Source organism: Cyprinodon tularosa, unplaced genomic scaffold (genome assembly GCF_016077235.1).
Source record: "Cyprinodon tularosa strain WSP-4 unplaced genomic scaffold, ASM1607723v1 ctg386, whole genome shotgun sequence".
NCBI lineage: Eukaryota > Metazoa > Chordata > Actinopteri > Cyprinodontiformes > Cyprinodontidae > Cyprinodon > Cyprinodon tularosa.
The window spans coordinates 617,501-637,617 of NW_024039103.1; the positions used below are offsets into that span (position 1 = coordinate 617,501).

General features: G+C 39.1%; 1 protein-coding gene across 1 annotated transcript in view; it reads left to right on the forward strand.

The window, feature by feature from the left end:
• The first annotated feature begins 5,947 nt into the window (after window positions 1-5,947).
• Window positions 5,948-20,117, forward strand: part of syt3 (synaptotagmin III) — a 75,614-nt gene continuing 61,444 nt past the window's right edge. The window contains exons 1-2 of the mRNA XM_038297328.1: window positions 5,948-6,334; window positions 16,327-16,592. The gene's annotated coding sequence lies outside the window, so the exon portion shown is untranslated. The remainder of the gene's footprint in view (window positions 6,335-16,326; window positions 16,593-20,117) is intronic.

Here is a 20,117-nt window from a genome sequence, read left to right on the forward strand (position 1 = left end):
CTGTTTATTTTTAATGATTAAAAGAAATGTCTTCCTCACAGTGACCCTGATAGTTCTTTGCAGGTAAGGAATTTACCAAGGTCTCTGAGGAATTTGAAATCAGCCATTCCACTGCATAGAAAATAGTAAAAGTGAAGGACATTGGAAAACTACAGTGAACAAGCCATCCAAGAAATTCCGCTGTAAGAACAGACCATAAATGCTAAAAGAAGTCACCATATATCATCACAGAATCTACAACAGGCTCCTGCTCCTGTTAATTTAAATGTTCATGTCTCTAGAAAGAGGAGAATGGAGCATAGGATGTAGATCAGAACCTCTGGGATCGTTTCTCTCGGGACAACTTAGTCTAAGATTGAACAATTAAAACACAGGAAATCTTTGACTTAAAGCAAATAGAGCAATAATACTTGGAGGTGAAAACATCACAGTTTGGGGATGCTTATCTGCAGGAGGTCCTGCTAAGCACACCATTACATTGCCCACACTCAACTCTACTGTAAAGCAGATGGCGTCTGAGGGAAACGGAAGACCCTCTGGAAAAAAAGATCAAGAGGAAGAAGGTGTGGTCCCTGCAATGTGACAATGACCCAAAACGCAGCAGTAAACCTGCTGGTGAAGATTGTCTGTCATCCAAGTCATAGTCATTCCAAAAAAGTTAAAAAACAAACCACAGGACTTTGTTTTCCAAGTTTGAAGACGTTTCCCTTCCCATCCAGGAAGCTTTTTCAATTCAAAACGTCAGAACTAGCGTTGAGTTCCAAGCTTTATAGAGTAGCCCAACAAAGCCTTGTTCTGGCTTAAATAACAAATTGAAAAGGAAGAACGGGTACGCCCATTAGTATAGGGGGAGTTGTTGAGGTCTCTGTTACCCTGCAAAACACGATACTGGTCTATGTCTCTGAAGGGGGAGTCGTTACGGGTATTGTTTGACTGGCTGACCAGACGAGATGTCTGTCCCCTGCATGGCGATGAGGATTATGATAGTGGGAAAGAATTGTTATTGTGATGAGTCCACCCCCTCTGTTTAAGGTTGTTTTTTCTCTCTTAACATAAATGGCTTCCTTCACACCCCTTTCAAACCACCTTTCTGTCCAAAATCTGAACATTCTGGTCCTCATCTACACCTCATGGACAAAGGACATTCTTTTGAGGAGCTTCATGGAAAGGAAGAAATCATCTTTAAATTTGGAAAACAAAGTCCAGTGGTTTGCTTTAAAAAATTTTTTTGGAAAGACACATAAGTTAATCCACCAAATTATAACTGTAAACTGAAATGTGCAAGGTCCTTCACCAGTTCATAGCCAGGATCCTGATTCTACCAAGATTCTGTGCGGTTTCTTGCAACAGGCTCAACAATGAGGTATCTCCTGAAACATCCAACATGAATGGTTCTCTGCAGGTTTTATATAAGGTGATAAAATTCTCTGAATTCATTAGAACTTACCAATTTCTCAGTTTCATAATCAAATCTGTATTAAGAGGAGTGCAATCTATTTCTACCATTGCTTTTTCAAATAAACAACAGAAATAGATGATGTTCTGCTTTTGCTGTTCAAAGCCCCAAAAGAAACAACTTTAAAAAAAAAAATGTAAAGCCATCATCATGTTGCTTTAAAAATCCATCAGTCTATTTAATCTTAACTGTTATTTAACCAATCTCGAAATAAAACCTGCTAATTATATCTTGACTGGATCTTATCAGATACATAAGATAACGAAACAGATAGAAATCAAACAAACTGAAATTCTATTTAAATATTTTTATGCAGATATTAATTATGTGTTTAATTACTTATTTAAAGTGAGACATTCTATAAGAATCAGGGCATTTTTCATTAAAAGTCCCACGTGTGCCAAAAACACTTAGGTTGGTGATATTTTATGTTGAGTGCATTGAGTTTTCAGCCACACTGGTACAAAGTGCTCCCTGTGGCACCATTCTTCCTCTTCCATTAGACAGTGTTTGTTATGTAAACTGTAAACATGGTTGAATTTGGACTGATTTCCACCTATTGAGTTGACACCCATGGTCTTACATTCTTAATCTTCCTCTCAGTGGGCTCTTCTGTCCTCAGGCATCTCTCCGCCTACTTTTCTTTAATATGATTCATGTCTGATTGCATGCATGTGCGGTAAGTACTTAAGAATGTGCATGTGTGAATTGAAGACCTCGATCTGTCTTGTGTGCATACAGTAAGAGAGAGACTGTCCCACATAAAAGACATTTACAACGTTTTTGTAGGTTGCTGGTCTAACAGTGGCCACCAATGATGCTGTTGTCGCCCCCAGCTGAGCTTTTAGTTTCTTCCTCGGAATAATCCGATTTGTTTAATTCTCTCCTCTCCTCTCCTCTCCTCTCCTCTCCTCTCCTCTCCTCTCCTCTCCTCTCCTCTCCTCTCCTCTCCTCTCCTCTCCTCTCCTCTCCTCTCCTCTCCTCTCCTCTCCTCTCCTCTCCTCTCCTCTCCTCTCCTCTCCTCTCCTGATATGTTCCTCTGTCCTCTGTCTCCGGCTCGTTTCCTGCTCCGCTGTGACAGCTAACAGAGGTCACTGTTTACTCTCATTTATCAGTCAATCATCACTCGCTGCAGGGCTGCAAAGGCAACTATTTTCTTCCACCACTGAGACCTGATTTACCATCAGTGAGAGATGAAGGCACATAATTATAATTATCCACACAGAATTAACTTTGTTTTTGTGTTCCCTCCAGGAAAATGCCAGCTCTATTTGAACCACTTTCTCTCCTAATATAAGATGACAGTTATGTTATTTTCTTTTACAGTAATAGTTGCCCATAGTCTGTTTAATAGTAAATCTAACACAGAAACTCATAAAATAGATTCTGCTCTATAGAGAAAATCACAGTTTTAAATATATAAAAACAACATAGACTTCCAAACAGACCTAATTTTATTTAATTGTTTGTGCTGATGTATTTGTATCCCTTGTATCCCTCTAAATGTTTCAGTAAATAGGAAAATATTACCTTTTCTTTATTTGAGGCAAAGCATTCCAACCTTTCTGGTACTTTGAAAATAATGATTCACTAAAAATGCTTGATTTAAAGCCATGGCCTGATAACTACCAGAGCTGTGGAACAAAACAGAAGCTAAGTGACTAAGCAGTTTAAAAAGTATTTTTTCTGAAAATTGTAATTGATCTAAAAGACAAAGGGTAAAGATTGTTGTTTATTTTCTGCGTTGTACTTTTTCAGTGCAGATCCTGTGTTGATCTTTTCAGGAATCAGAAACAGGTGGATCTGGATCCTTCTTTTAATTTCCTACAATATGTTGAATATCTTCACTAAACTCTTCAACAAGCTCTAAATGTTTTCTCTGATCCCTGGCATGTGGACTCAATATAAAAACTGATGAATTCATCAGCGGGTTGTCCTTAAAAGATTAGATGGTTGGAAAAGAACAATGAGAGACTTTTTGAGTTCAGAAAATAAAGAGAATCTTTTTTTTTGGTACTCTTATCAACATAAAAAATAAAAAAATTAAATTAAATAAGGAGATAATTTGTGGAACCAGTACTGACCGTTTGATCCTGCAAAACTCATACGACACAGAGAACAAGACTAATAGCTGCACATTGCTCACCATGTTGACATAATGGAGCAGCAGGGTGTCATGCAGTGAACATCTTGAGGGACAGAGGGTTGAGTCTCCTTATATATCTCTTAACGTTTCCTTTATTAAAACAGAAAGTGCATTTTAAAATCCAACCAAACTGATAAAATAAACACTTCAACTTGTAATTTCAAGATATATTTCTTCCACAGCCACACATATATTTTTAAAATGTTCCAGACAGATAGTTCTTTAGACTTTTTCCTTAGAATTTGGCTGCTTTAACCACTATAATCTGTCCAGTTCTTGTGCCATTTTGTGCTTCCAGTCAGAGGACTGTCAGGGATCACACTGACTAATTAATGGATCTAAAAATGTTCAGAACCCCAAAACATTAACAGAACAGAATGACCATGAAGAGTTTCACATATTCTAATTATTTTGTGTGTTTATTTGTTTATTTAATGATTCACAGTTTGGTTAAGCTGGATTTGAACTGTCTGCCAAGCAGGGCAATCAGAGGAATAATCAGAACTCTGGAGGAGCTGCAGAGCATCACAGCTCAGGTGCAAAAATTGTTGACAAGAATAGTATTAGTTGTCCAACATTTCTGGAAAAAAATATGTAAGGGGCTTCTTTCTGTATTTAATGCTTTTAAACTCTCCTATGGGCACCGGCTATCACCCAGACTCTCTTTCTTATATTCTTGAATTCTTAACAGCAAGTGAGGTCTACAAAGCATGGACTGCTGTTCTTGATTCTATTATGATCTCCTGGATGAGTCATCAATGAGCACCTGTGATTTTTGTAGGTTGATCTGTCCTGGAAAGGTTCGCCACTGCTACATGTTTCTCTGAGGGTCATGGATTCCCAAAGCCTTTGATATGTCTTTTTAAGCATTTTCCAGACAAATTAAGGACTTTTCTGTTCTTTTTTAAAAAGAAATTCTCCCCTACTTGGTGCTCTTAGACAAGTTTCATACAGATGAACTGGGTGTGGCTGAGGAAAAAGACCTCTACTTATCAAGCGGTGGTAAATAAGAGGTAATTTATGAATTATCATGATGGGTAACAGGTTTAAAATTAGGGTTATGCTGGCGAAGCTTTCCCTCTTAACCCCTAGAACCCTACGGACCCACCGGTGGGTCCAGCTGCTACGTGACCTCGTAATTTTAACAAACCCCCAGTATTGATGTAAAAAACACATTTGGCACAGTTTGGTGACATTTTTGGATAAATGTGCCAAAATGGCCTCTCCGCCTAAGAAATTTCTCACTAATACCATTCTAAAATAAATATGATTCATCTGATTGAGTCCAAATTTGGTATATTTTTACACAACATTTAGATTTAAAAGTCTGTACTACTTTTTTGTGCTATAAATAATATTTTGGTAGTGTTTTGCAATGTTTATTTCAAAGAAAATTTTGGCGAGGTTCAAAACATGCAAACTATTTTGTATTTTGTCCCTAATATTTCAGGCAGGGTCAAAGCTACAATGGTGCTGACACCAGAAAACCATTCTATGACGTCTTACCTTTACAGAGGTACCAAAAGTTTCTTCTTAAATCTAATAGCTGTGAGGCTATAAGTGATTTACTTTTGTGTGTTTTTGTCAGGCAGAAATGTATTTATACCCCCTGAGGGTGTAAGAGGTTAATGAATAAAATAATAAATTAAAAGGCAGATTTTATTCCAGTTATGTTTTACATCAACTTTTCTTTAAAAATCTGTAACATTGACAGGAATTGAAACAAGAAGAGTTGCTGAATTCTTAATTACAATTTGCACTCATGTTAACGAGTAAGAAACTCTGATCACGAGGGTCAATCTTCTGTAGAAAGACACTCTGGTGCTACACAGAGTCGCTCTACTTTAACAGTGCCGCTGGTAGTGTACCATAAAACAGCGAAACATTTTTATGTGGCCCCGCTCTGCCTCCTCAGGGCCTCTAGGAGAACCTTGATCAAATCATGGCTCTAATAAGTCTATTTCTTCTTCTAAATAGATCTTCTCTTGTGTCTAACCTCAGCTCATCGTCCTGTTGAGGTTTCCCACCAGCACTGACACACACAAGCACATTGGTGTCTTTTTCTGGCTCCCAGCCGAGAAAACGGTGACCCACCATCCCCTCCTCATCCTCCTCTTCTCTCATCCCACACAAAAATTTCACCTGCATACCCAACACATCCACTGTCACCCCTCCTGGAGCATCAGCAGGAGGATTGTTATCTAATCACAGCTCTAATAGGACCAAACAACATCCAGGACGAGATCCAGAGACCATTTCCCACTAAAATACACACACAGCAGCAGAAGGAGCACTCAGGAACCACCTCTCTCTCCTCTCTCCTATACACGCCCCACATACATCAGTATGTCTTTAGTACAGGCAGAGAAGGGAGAGACGGAATATTAGTATTCAGAGCACAGGGAGGAAAAGAAGGAGAGGCAGAAAGCGAGCAAACGAGGGAGAGTGAGAGGGAGGGGACAGGAGGAAAAAAAAAAACACAAGGAGGGGATGGAAATATAAGAGAAGAACAGGGGAAACCGAGAGGTAAAAGAGGGGAGGGGAGACAGGGATCATATTGTTGGTTTCTCCCTCTCAGTCTGCCTTCACCGGTTCCTGCTCGGACAGATGGGTAGATGTGGAGCAGAGAGGTGCGGAATACCCCTTTACCAGCGTCGCATCTGAAGTGAAAACAGCGGAGGAGAGAGAGGGGAGGAAGAGCAGGAGCCCAGCGGTTCCTGCGACGCAGAAAGGTAGGGGAAGATGTTCGCTCCTGTAAAACATCCGCGTCTCTGATTTCAGCGACGCGCCTCAGCCTCCTTTGATCTCTGCATCCATTGCCTGCACTGCTCAATGGGAGCCCTGAATCCAGCCGCATGTGGCTGTTTTCCATCAATACTTCATCTTTAGTCTATTATTTCTGCATCCGTGTTGCATTCTGCCTCCACATACATGCTCAGGTATCCACGGGACGCCTGCAGGCTGCAGTGTTTGGGTCACATCCTCTGGTGGCCATGATTTTTACTTTTTTTATTTTTTTTTTTTCTGGATTTTTTACGGGCATGAGATGGGATATAGGACGTACAGAGGGGAGGGTGCGCGCCCGAGCACGTAAAAACACACATACAGACGACAGGTTGACGTGCGTAAGACGTGCGTAATCCCACACCCCCACGGCCTCCACCCGAGCGCCCCCACCTTACCTTCAAAGCTGGAGTTCCTCCGCCGAGGAGAATCATATTTGAAGAAAGAACTGTCCCACAGACTCAAATTAAAACTGAAGTGTCAGGATGTGTGTTGAGATACACTCCATATGTAATTGTTATTGTTATTATTGACTTCTAGCAGGTTCCAAACACATGGGTGCTGTCCAGTTCTGGTGCTGAAGGATGGAATCTAGAGCTGCAACTAATTATTATTTTGTTAATTGATTAATTGGTCGATTAATAATAGGATAGCAAAAGGTTCCTTTGTTTTTTACAGAATTAGACTGGTTTAAAATAAAACTTTTTCACAAGAGGAGTTCTAGATAGGACATACCGTATATAAAAATATCTATCTATCTATCTATCTATCTATCTATCTATCTATCTATCTATCTATCTATCTATCTATCTATCTATCTGTCTATCTGTCTATCTGTCTATCTATCTATTTGTCTATATATCTACGAAAGTTTTTTTTAATCCTAAATGTATAGAATTTTTCCCAATTTTGGTCTAACTACTCCTCTAAGTAAGTTGCTCTGTCAACTAGAGGGATGGGTTAGGGTTAGAGTCTCTACACTCCAGTTAACGATTAATTGAAGTTAGTTGGAGATTATTTCAATAATCGAATAATCAGATTAATTGTTTCAGCCCCAATGGAGTCTTGCATGTTTTATTCAGGTTCCTGCTCCAATACGATAGACTGAATGGCTAGTTAGGTTACCTTACAGAGCCTTGTGTGCTGCAGAGGTCATTGTCCCATCCTGGGCGAGCTTGAGGTATTCCCTAAAACAGAATGAAGACCTTCCAGCAGGTTTGTGGTGTACATCAGGGTTTTTCTCCCCAAGAGGCATTACTGGGAAACTTCTTAAAGAAGGGAAATTGCTTAGCTAACTCCTTTGGATGTGACAGCAACTCTCTCCCCATCTAACGGGCAGTCCAGTCAGACTATGGAGGAATTTCATTTAAGCTACTTTTATCCCTGATCTTGTTCTTTTGATCTTAATCCATATCTGCTGAGCACAGGTGGGGGAGTTAGATGGACCATTAAATTAAGAGTTTTTCTTTTTTTTTTTTTTTTTGCTCATTTCTCACTCCATCCTACACATAAAAAAGACATGAAGATGGTTCTTAACTTAAAAAGAAGCTAAGCTTGAAGGAACCTGCTCTTATCTGACAGGCAGTTCATTTAAATCTACGATCAATAAGGAAATCACCTAAAACATGAAGGACATCAGCCCTCAAGCATACAAACATATTTTACCCGAGATGTGGACTGCAGATGAATACTACATAAGGAGACAAACTTCGTCTTGATCATTGCTACCTTTGTCTCCATGCATTGTGTACATGCTTAAAATGCTCCGATAGGTTGACTATTTATGGCAAAAATGTCTAAACATCATATTTGGTCGTCATAGCAAATTCTTGAACCTTATAGCAAGGTCTAGACTTTGCTATGACTCGTACACTGTGTGATTTTTATTTTTTCAATTGTTGCACGCAGCTGCTGCTCACACTGTACGACTAAACCCTGCGATTAGTTGTACAGTGTGAGTTCACAGCTCACGATTAATGTTTGCACTGACGCTCTAATGCGATCTACCTGCTCACACTGTATAACTGAAAACCACGTCGGACTCAGCTTCGCGGTGAGATGGAACTGCTCTGACTCGTCTATCCGGAAGCCAAACAAATAGAAGGGGAATATGAAGTTTACTAGTACTACTACTAAATTGTGCAATTTTGTGCTGAAAGCCCTAAAAAGAAAAGGCGATGACGTATTTAGAAAAAAGACATGGCTGAGCAAACGTAGCCACTACTACTACTCCTGATCGGGAGGTAATCGGGAGAGGCTAATCGCCCCTCGTAACCCCCTGTACACTACATGACTCACAACGCACGATCAGGCTGAAAGTCGGCCCAATCGAAAGATTGTCGCACGACTGGAAAATCGCCCCCGAAAATGGCACACTGTACGCCGGGCTTTAGGTTGCATGTTTGATTCACTTCAAGCCTAAACACAGATGTTGCAGGTTAGATTTCACCAATGCCCAATGCTTTTCAAACCTCTTTAGACAGACTTGTTTTACCACCTTTAAAATTTAAACCACATTCTCACTTTATTTAGACTGAGGGCAGTTGGGTCTTTCTGACATCTTTTTAACGCAGCGTTACTCTGGGGGTCTAAAACGCAAAGGCAGAAGCTGACTCAGTCACATTTAACCCCCTGGTCTGTAAATAAGGCCCTGCTCTGCAGCTTTGCTCACTGTGAAACAGACAGAAAAGAGCAGCACCGGTATCCCAGGGTTCCTGGCTGGCCACTTGTTCTCTCCGCCCTGCCCCGTGTTATGGATAATTTAGACACTTGCAGCTGATACAAGCTCAGAGTGGGAAGCTGTGAAAGCCTTACCAGCAACATTTAGAAATGTAGGACAGAAATAGGTGGAGATAAAAGGCAACAGTCTTCTCAGATGGGGCGGGTTGTTCGATCATATGTTTATTGTGATGTATGATGATGAGGAGGTATTTTCTTTTGCCGTGAGGTGTCCAGGGCCTGTTATAGGGCAGACTAAATTGGAGCAACCTCGAGGCTTGGACTCGGTAAAGCTATTACCTCGAGTCAATAGGCATTAATATCCCCACGCTCAGTCTCGGCCCTCATGCGGCGCCGTCTCTTGTCCCTGGGAAACAAGGCACCGCTCCATTGGAGTAACCAAAAAGCTGTGTTGTAGCAGCCCTATCTGTTTACCCCAGCGCATCAATCTGTCACGGCTGAGCGGGCAGAGAGGAGCGATGATAGCATTGTCTCAGCCAAGCATTGCCATGGCCTCTAAAAGGAAGTGATGCAAGGCAAAGAATGAGTATACGTCAGCCCTGGTGGAAAAGGGTCATGACCCTTGTGAATCAGAGATACTTATGACGAATGGCAGGTGATTTGAGGGTGTATGAGTACATCGATTGGAGGTGATACGCGTCATGATACAAGCCTAGCAGGGTAGCAGCAAAAGCAGACGGATGGAAGCCACAACCAGGGAGGAGGAGGTCAATGGGCCAAGCTTCCAGTTGGTACAGTGCAGTTGACTGGAAATTAAACATATTTACCAGAAATACAGTTATTGTGAAAGCTGTTATAAAGCGAAAACATGAAGGTTTGTGAATAAAAAACTGAATTAAAAGCTGGGAAATAAAACACGGTAATGAAAACAAGAGCTTCAATTAAATATGACTTCCAGGTAGAAATGAAAACAAAGGAAGACGCGTGGTAGCTGATAGGAAGACCTGGGAGCACACTGACTGGGATCTGCATGAAACATCCTATTAAGTAAAGCCAACGGATTAGCTTCCTTTTGTCGACAGAAAGTGTTGTGCTCTGACACAGAAAAGCATCTGCCTGTCTAGGTTTAGTGATTATATAGGTGTTTCTTCTCCTGCCGGGTAAAAATAGTTAGACATTTTAGCAATAAACAGCAATTCCCTTCGGTCTAGGTTTAATAAGGAGAGTGCAGGTTAAAAAGAGAGGGGGGGAGCTGAAAACTTTTTGAATGAGCAGCAACTAAAACTATTAAACCACAACTGCATAAGATCTAATATTAAAACCTCGATATGGGTCATTTGATTCAGTATTAGTACCCTGGTTGGTTGTTAGACTATGGTTGGCCACAGTGGATTTACAGACATTGGTGTTTCTAAATTCTGAGATCTTTCCAAGTGCTTATCCATTTAGAGCATGTGTAAACTCCTGAACAGAATCTTTTAGCTGATTTAATTGAGCTAAGTAATTGACAAGCCAGTTTTGCCATAGAAGAGACAAGACGGACATAAACGTTAAAATCAAGAAGTTGCTAAAGATGCTTCCTCCTTGCTCTATGCTGCCTCACATTCTGAGCCCCGGAGCAGCACTACTGTCTGAGACTGGAGGGCCATCCGTCCGTCCTTTCGTCTGTTTGTCAGTCTGTGTTATTATATGAATAGCTTTCTGCTAATTGCTCTAACCTAAAGTGAATAGAAGTAGGAAAACCCTTACCTAAACTACTAATAAAAGGCTTGTTTTTGTTTTTTTAAGCCACTGAACATTTTTAATGTAGTCAGACAAAAACTTACTCTGTGCTTTAATGGAAGCCCCAACTCTGGGGACATTGTAAATTCTCTCCCTGGAAAAAACTATTCAGTCAAAATGTAGAAGGAGTTTTTTTTTTTTTTTCGAAAAAGGTTTTCTATGAGATTTGTTTCTTCCCAAATTAACCCCATTTTCATCATGATCACATTCCTGCTGGGAGTTCTAGCCAAAGAGTTCTTGATCTTCTTGGTTTCAAGAACACCTTGGCTAGAATTTTGACTGTCATTAAAACAGGGAAAAACCATTTGGGGTTTTTGGCTGATATATTATCGTACAAAGTAGTGTACAGTGTTAATCCTAGGTAAGGTGACCCTTTACTCTAATTTCCTGACATCTTTTATCACTGTTTTAGTTAGCAAGTAGTCTTGGACAAACTCTTTAGAAGTCAGAATTGGTTGGTCCATTTGATTGTCCCCAACACATTTCAACCAGGTTTAGATGTCAAGAGATAAAATTTTGTGGATTTCTGTGCAACTTTGAGCTGTGAAACACATCCTTGCGTTCTCTAAACCAGGCCAGCTCAAATCTGATTGGACAGACAAAGAAAAGATGAGGTTGGCCTCCATTTAGACTTGGCCTGCTCAAAGTCAGTCCCTGCTTCAACAGCTGATTTCCATTGATGGCTGATTAACAGGCTTTTCCTGAGCAGCAGTAATCAGAATCAGATGCGTTGAAGTAGAGAAACCTCTAAAGCCTCCAGGTCAGCGCTCCTTGAGAACCGTCTTTGAGCAGGCAAAGTCTAAATTAAAGCCAACCTCATCTTTTCTATGTCTGTCCAACGAGATATCGATTTGGAAGGTATGTCATTGGAAAAACAAAATAACAGAGAAGAACATAATCTGAAGGCGAATCTGCCACTCCACGAGTTCTTAAAACTCAGAATAGAAATTTAGCTGTGCTTTGGGATGTCAAAGAAAGCCAGGTCTTAAATTCAATAAAGGTTTGTCTCGGTAACAGGTCGATGAGGAAGAAAACTACCTTGAACTTCTGTAGGAAAAAGGGAATAGAAGGTTTTAACAATGGATATTCTGTATATTCAGATACAGGTCCCGGCAGAATCTTCGTCCTTTCTTTGGAAGAACAGGAATGATCCGCTCATCAAAGGAGACAACTACACAAATGGTTCATCCTCTTCAACATCAGCAAGGTTGCATGTAATGGCTGTACTCAGCTTTAAAAATGAGTCATTGAAGTGATGCTCCTATCCTGGGAGATTTAACTAGAACGGCAGGCAAGGGGGGGCTCAGCATCTCGCTCAAGGACATCAGTGGAGGTTTGAACTTGCAGCTTTCCTCTTTTTCCTGAAAGATCCTTGAATTTATATCCCTCTACAAACAGCTGTATCTTGCTTTTAACCGGTGTGAGTGACCCCTTTTCTTTTTACCTTTTTATCTCTCCAGAATTAGCACATGATGTGATTGGAGAGTGATCTCATCTTGTTCTCAGTCCTTCTTTTTCCCCGGTTAAGCGATTGGACGTGGCTGATTTTTCTCCTCGATGCCAAATGAGACGATGACCTTGCAGGGCGTCCTGTCTCAGCCTCTCAGCCGGACAGTGACCCTGCTGCTTCGTGATGTGGCCTATTTTTTCCCTGGGAGTATTGATCCCAGACCGAGCGGCAGTCAATAGAGTGTCTGCGGCAGGTTTAGTGTTGCTCTGATTCTACAGGAGGAACATGTGTTTCTGGGCTCAGTGCTATCCAATCCCAATTATTTGTCAATTCCTTTGTCTGTAGATATGATTGCAATAAAGTGCATCCAGCTTTTCTTTTACTCCCTAGCTGAGCATGTCCCAAACCTCCTTCATCGGGACCCATTTCTCTTTCCTGAATCTTTTTCTTTTTGCTTCTCTCTTGATGCTCCAGCTGGCATTAGAGGCAGCAAACCTCTTTGTCAGACTCCCATTTTGTGTATTGAGATATGTCAGTTATTAAGTCACTCAAAGTTGCTTTTTTTAAATGAAGAGTGCAATGTTGTTATTCCATGATATGATTCTTGTAACATAACTGCACCAGGCTTTAGCTGAGACAGACAGCTACAATGGACTAGACTGACCAAGAGGAGAGATTGAGTGGAAGCACTTCTTCTTTCTAACCCTACTGAGTGAGTGAAATATGTCTTTTCTTAATGTGGGGATTGATTGATAGACGGAAGACAGATGGACACTCGAGGACCGCTTTGCAAGGGAGGTGCCACTAGGCTGACGTTGACATCTCACAGAACGACATACATCAGATGATCAATAGTCCTGCTTCTGTTTGACATGCCACCTCACTTGAGAAATAGGTCTTTACAAGGACAAAACAGCTGAGTGGGGAACTGAGCTGACTTCTCATCATGAACACTGTGTTTTACCACTGATTTATTTTTCAGCCGAACCACGTATACACCTTTTTTTTCCCCCTGCTGGGCTTACAGGAGTGTGCAGAAGTCTCAAAGCAACCCTCATTTATTTATACCTATATTATATTGATTTATGCACAGGGAAGGCAATATTTCAGGCATGTTTTTCAAGTCAGTTTGATGATTAAGTAAAATAAAAATGTATTATATTACATCAATAAAAAGGTCTTATTTTTAAATTATAAAGCCTCTGTAGTCTTGACTAAAGAGTAGTTTCTACAGAATATGTCAGTTTACAGTGCACTGCATCAAACCATTTTATTGGAAAGTTGAGTGGAAGGAAAACTGTGACGCACATCCAGCAGGAATAAATTCTTAAATAACTAGGTCTAACAGATTTGTCCTGAGTTTTGCTACAACTGTCACCTTCTTTGATTTAAGCTACTCCTGAATTTGAGAAACAGTCAGAAGAAAACAAAACAACTGGACCGTTGCTCAGTTGACCAAACTTCTCCTTTCAGATTAAAGTCAATTCTGCTTTTCTTTTAAATTAATGTCTGGATGAGTGGAGATGCACACAATCCATGTCCTGTATGCGTTTTAAACAGTCAAGGATGATTTGGGGTGAAGTTGACCAGGAAGTTTTATAGTTCCTCAGGCTTTCTTCTGCTGACAATTTTTATGGAGAGGTTGATTTTATTTTGGGGCTTTGCACCTGGCTACACTTCAAAGGCTACCAAAAGCTGGTTCAATCATCATGGTGTTTTTGTACCTGCCTGATAAGCTTACTGGTCTGAAACCTGTATGTAGAATCAACAAGCAGTAATCAAATATTGGCCAGTTGGAGGTCATAAATCTTTGCCTCCACTAACCTCAAGTTGTTTTCCAGACCTCCATTTTTTTTTTTTTTTTTTTTTTTTGAGGGGTGGTCTTTTTAGAAGATTCATTCTTTTGATAAGAATTAATTTGTATTTAAATTTGCATTTAGAGTTTCTCAAAATGAATCATATTGAAGTTCTTAAAAGGGAGAGAGGAGATAAGAATTCTGTTAAATTTGCTTTTTTTTTTCCTGAAAACAGTTTGTTCACATTTCTCTGGATCTCCTTTTCTAATGTCGTCTCTTATCATTCACTTCTTAAAGTTCAGGAGAAAAAAGGACATTTTTACCATCACCGTCTGATATGGAGTGAGCTTCAGTATGTGGTTTGGTGTCTTAGGTGTGTGATTATAGATTACCACACAATGAAATGACATTAATCTTTTTTATACTAATGAATTATTTATATGTTTGCTCCATAAGTTTATTAGCAATGTGCCCATCATATTTTCTATTCTCATAAATGTTGAGGCTCATAGTTCATACACTCCGGTATAACATAGTCTATTGTTTCATCCTCCCCACGGTGGTCACAGTTTCCTGTATTATGCTTTTGTATTTCAAAACGTCTATAAATAATTCCTCTTTGTTGAGATCCTGGTCTTATTATCAGTTTTCTCTCCTTTCTGCTTCTTCTCCTTATCATTTCTTCCACTGCCTTTTTGATTCTATCAAACCATCTTCCATCTTCTTACCCCATCTCACCTTTTCAATTTTTTTCTCAGGTTTTTGATTGATGATCCTCCTTCTCTGTGAATTATTTATATGTACTGTAAGGTTCTTCCTGTAGTCTGCTGGATGCAACTCTTTCTGTGACATAGTGCCAGCTACTGTACAGCAGTGACCAGGGGCTGTCTGCATTGCTGATTTAACTAATGAGAAACGCATCAGACTTTTTTTTTTTTTTGGAGGATATTAAGTTTGTGATTTAATTAGCTTGAAGCCATAATTAGTAACATTGACAGGAACCCTGGAAATATATCACAGCTGACTGCTGACCAGCAGCACAACAAATTAAACTGATATTTCCTGTTGTGAAGCACCAACAATATCTCCCATCAAGTTAAAACTGCTTTGCAACATCTGATGAGACACAAAAGCTGTCTTAGCAGTTTTAAAAACAGTTGCTATTATGCAGAATATAAAAGCCGAACATGACAGTGTGGTCAGTGTGGTTGGTTTAGTAACACGTCTTTATCATGGGTCTCCAACCCTGGTTCCAGGATTATAATAATTCAGGATCTTGAAGGGATTAGAATTACACCCATGTATGATCTGATCATGTTCAGATCTGTCACAGAGAGCATAGTCAGGTCCTTGTAAAGGTATTTTTCCCCATTTAACTTTGGCATATGAATAATTTAGGCAATTTAAAATGACTCTTTTAGAACCAGTTTTGCATTAGCCTGAGCAAAGACCCAATTAGTCCCATTTTTTGAGAGAAGTCTTTAACAAATGCCAGAGACGACACTCTTTTAAAACTGATTAAAAAAAAATTACCTTTAAATAAAGGAACGCCATATCAAACTCCTTTTTCTTCTTGAAATAAAAATGTAGTTCTGTTGCTGTGGATGTTTTAGGGATCCAAACCAAATATTGTTTCCTAGCTGGACATTGTTGCTTAATTGTAAAGCACACATAAGAAAAATATATACAAAGCCACATTAAAGAAATGAAATTTAATGGAAAGGTTGAAAAATTTAAAGGTAAATTCTTGAAAGCACCACCAGAAAGACTAAATCTATTGATTAGAATTACATTAAGACATTTAAAAAAGGTCTGGAAGTCTGAAAACTATTTAGCATGTTATAAGGGATGACTCAGCACCTTTGCGCAGAAGTATATCCAAGTGTAAAGATGTAAATTATTTCAGTAGATTTGTATAATGAGACATATCTTACATACATTACATTTGGTTAGGGCCCCCAGAGGCACACAGACTGTGGGAAAGAGAAGCCTTTTAGCATTGGCCTGTTTTATTTTGACAGAATGGGATCAAAAATGAAGACCATGAACTAAAAGCCAGCTTCTCTTGGATGAAAGGACAGAGAACTGCTCACATAAAAGAGCCAGACTTTACATTTCTAATTATATTGAAGTGAAATGTTTATGAGTGTTTGATGCATTCAACCTTTTGGCTCCTTTGTTGTTTGTGTTGGCTCTACCTGCTTTTGATCAGCTGACTTTCATTATTTTTCAGGTGCTCTTGTCAGCCTCCTGTCCGTGTAGATTGGTGGAAAGGACCAACTTCACCGATGCATGCCAACAGGTCCTGCTGGAGCTAAAAACGTCAGCTCTGTTCACACCTTACAGCGGAGAACCAGGGTTATGCATTCACACCAGAGATAAGTCTGTGTTCCTCCATCGAATCTGTTCACCGAGAAGCTTTTAGGCATAGAGTGTCTTCTACCCGCCTCTGAAATTCACCATGACCGACATCAACATCAAGAGTCGAGTCCAGAAAAGGTATTAAAAAAAAATCTATTTGAAATTCAAAACATTCTTAAAACCAAAGTTTTTGCTTCTTTAATGATCTTTTTTTTGTCAAGCTTATTTTTTTGCAAATCAAAGTTTATTGGATTATTTCTAAATAAGAAAAATAGACACAGTTCTTATTTAATTTACTCTCAGTAAGCCTCTACCACGCTTTTTAGAGAGACAGCTCAAGAGAACCTGTAATTGTGTAAATTACTGTGTAATTACAGAAAGCTACTGGTCAGTTTTAGACATTAAAACTATTACTACTGCCCCAGGAGGTAATTGCCATCATGGCCCTGTGAAACGACGCATGCAAAGTGTTGATTCAATAATCTGGCTCAAAGTACAGGAAACATATGTATATTTAAAATTGATCTTTGACCACAAGAAACATAAAAAAGAGCACATTGTGAATATTTGCATCACAGTCTTATTGGGAGAAATATGACCCAGCTTTTACCCATTTAATATGAGATCCTTTAAAGGGAAACGCCGTTTTTTTTTTACTTTAGGCCCTTGATTTTACGTTATTACATCATGTTCTACTCACCCATATGAGTTTTGTGTCATTTGGAGCTGTTCTGAAGATATTCCATTAGGTTACATCCAAGTAACGTCTTCCTATGAGCAACGACTTGAAGGCACAAACTAAACTGTTCATAATTTATCATTTATGGTACGCCAGCATTCATAACATGTAGGCGAATCACTGTCCCCCAGAAATCCGCAGTTATATTTTTTATATTTATATCTTTTAAAAACAAAGATGTCATCCACGCGTGCCGGTTACCGTTCATTCATCCTGTCCGCTGAACTGCTGCTAGTTTTACTCACATGCCTGGAAGATGTTTAGTGCTTCTACCACAGATGATCTCGCTCTCAAAATGGAATTGAACGATTTAGAGTAGCAAGCCGAATGAATATAAGGGGTAGAGCGTAGCCGCCTGTGGCCTGGGCTGCCTGTCACAACTCCAGTCCGGCGCACGGATGACGTCACACACACTCTGCTTTGTTTTAAAAAAATATAAAAAATATAACCGTGGATGTCTGGGGGACAGTGATTTGCCTACATGTTATTAATGCTGGCGTACCATAAAGCAGCGGTCCCCAACCTTTTTTTGCGCCACGGACCGGCTATATGTCAGACAATATTTTCACAGACCAGCCTTTAAAGAGTAGGGGGGTAAATACGATCAAATAAAATCATATGACTGGCATAAAATCAAATACAAACAGCATAAAAATAAAACTTACCATCATGTTGAATTATTGGGAGCCCTGAGCTTGTTTCTCTGAAACAAGCCGGTCCCATCTATGCATAATGGGAGACAATGAAACATGAAGTGTGCTCCTTATGTCCAGTCTGCTCCGTAGCTTTGCTTTGGTCGCTGTAACTGCAGAAAATCCCGCTTCACAAAGATAGGATGTTATAGAAAGGATGAGTCTTGAACTGAATTAACCTGTGTCAAGAGGCACAGATGCACCGACTGATATAATTGGGAGGGAATACCCCAATTTTTTATATTTTGCGAAATAAAACATCACTCAGACTCTGATCGTCGATAAATTATATATAAATATATTTTTCTGTGCGGCCCGGTACCAAATGACCGATGGACCGGTACCGGTCTGCGGCCCGGTGGTTGGGGACCGCTGCCAAAAAGGATAAATTGTGAACAGTTTAGTTTGTGCCTTCAAGTTGTTGCCCATAGGAAGACATTACTTGGATATAACTTAACGGAATATCTTCAGAACGGCTCCAAATGAGACAAAACATTGATGAAACATGATGAAATAACGTAAAATCAAGGGCCCAATGTAAAAAAAAACAAAAAAACGGCGTTTCCCTTTAAGTCATAATGCAAAATATATGAAAATCTAAGACTTAATATCAGTATCAGCCAGTGTTAAGTTTTAAGCATATCAATATTAGTTTGATAAGCTAAACTGTGCTGATATTAACAGCCAGCGTTTGGCTGTTATTAATACGGACTTTATACTGACTTCCAGAAAAGCACAGATTTCGATTTGAAGCCAGCCTTTTGACAGAAAGATTATTCACATTTATTACAGATGCTAACCTTTTTCAGGAATTAGTACCCCAGCAAATAAACCCTAGGTCAACAGATGTGACCAAAGGAAAGATAAAGGAGCCATTCTTGTCATGAAAAATCAAAATCATTCCATGTGATGTTTTCCATGAACAAGGAATTAGCTCTGCTGTTAAGTTGCTAAGACAAAGACAAAGACAGTAAATGCATTTAGAAATAGGAAAAGTGGGATAAACAAATGCAAGTTGTACAGGAATATTAAAACAATAGAAAAAAACAAACAAGCAAAGTAATGGAGGGGTGATGATGTCCTCTAGCTTCAGGACAGTTACTATTTATTGGTTCCGCCACAGTATTCACAATTTAAACATGACACCATTTGTCCAAAAGTGAAGATCAGGTCCAACATGAGATAAGCAAATTATATAACGATGTACGACAAATAAAAGCATAACAACGGAGTAATTGCTGCTACATGTGGGTTTAAAGGCTGTTGAACTGTAGGGCATAGGCTACTTGTTTTTTCTCATTTTGGCTTCAGATTTGTCCAATAAATAATGCAATCTGTTGTACTCCGTAGTGCATGCTTGAGGTAAGGTTTAATTAATTTAACAACCTGGTAAAGAGCAGATCCTTTTTATTACGCCCTCAGATGTAAAACCTGCTTTGGTTTTAACTGCTTTTATGATGTTAAAAAGTGCTTTCGCTAAAGGAAGAGAATTCAAAGGCCTACGCTGTAAAAAACAACTTCCTTTTTTTGAGCTGAATAATTATTTATAATTGTGTAAATATGAAAAACTATATGGAATAACTTTTTTTGTTTTTGTTAAATTCAAGAAAAAATATTTTGAAAGTAAATTAAATATACGAGGGAAAACAAATTTGACCACCGATAGCAAAAACTGATGTTATTTCAGATCGAAGAAAATGTTTAGAGAGAAAATATTTTGAAATAGAATAAATAAAATAAAAATTGACATGTGGAAAATGATTCCCAAGGGAAAAGTTTTCTCTCAAAAAGTAATTTTTACTTTCAAATATATATATATTTTTTTGTTTGCAAGGAAAAATGTTCTCTCAAAAATAGATTTATTTTTTCTTTCGATGAGAAATTTCATGTTCAATTGACAGCTGAGTGGTGAGACTGAGTGAAAATGTGGTTTGATGTTTGTGTGCATACTAATTGGATGTAAAATAATTCCCATCATGGCTTTATCAAGCTGCTGCCTGCCTTTGTGAAGCAGGAAAAAAAAGATTAATACAAAGTGAATCCAGTAAAACTTTTTATTACCTACCTGGAATGAGTAAAAATAGTTGAATAAACTTTTCGCTCTCAAAATGGTATTGGTGCCCAATTTGTTGGTACTCGCCGATACAGATATCACAGTTTTAGTGGTATCCGTATCGGTGCAACACTAAAAATAAGACAAGGATAAGAATAAAGTTGGATAAGGATCACAGT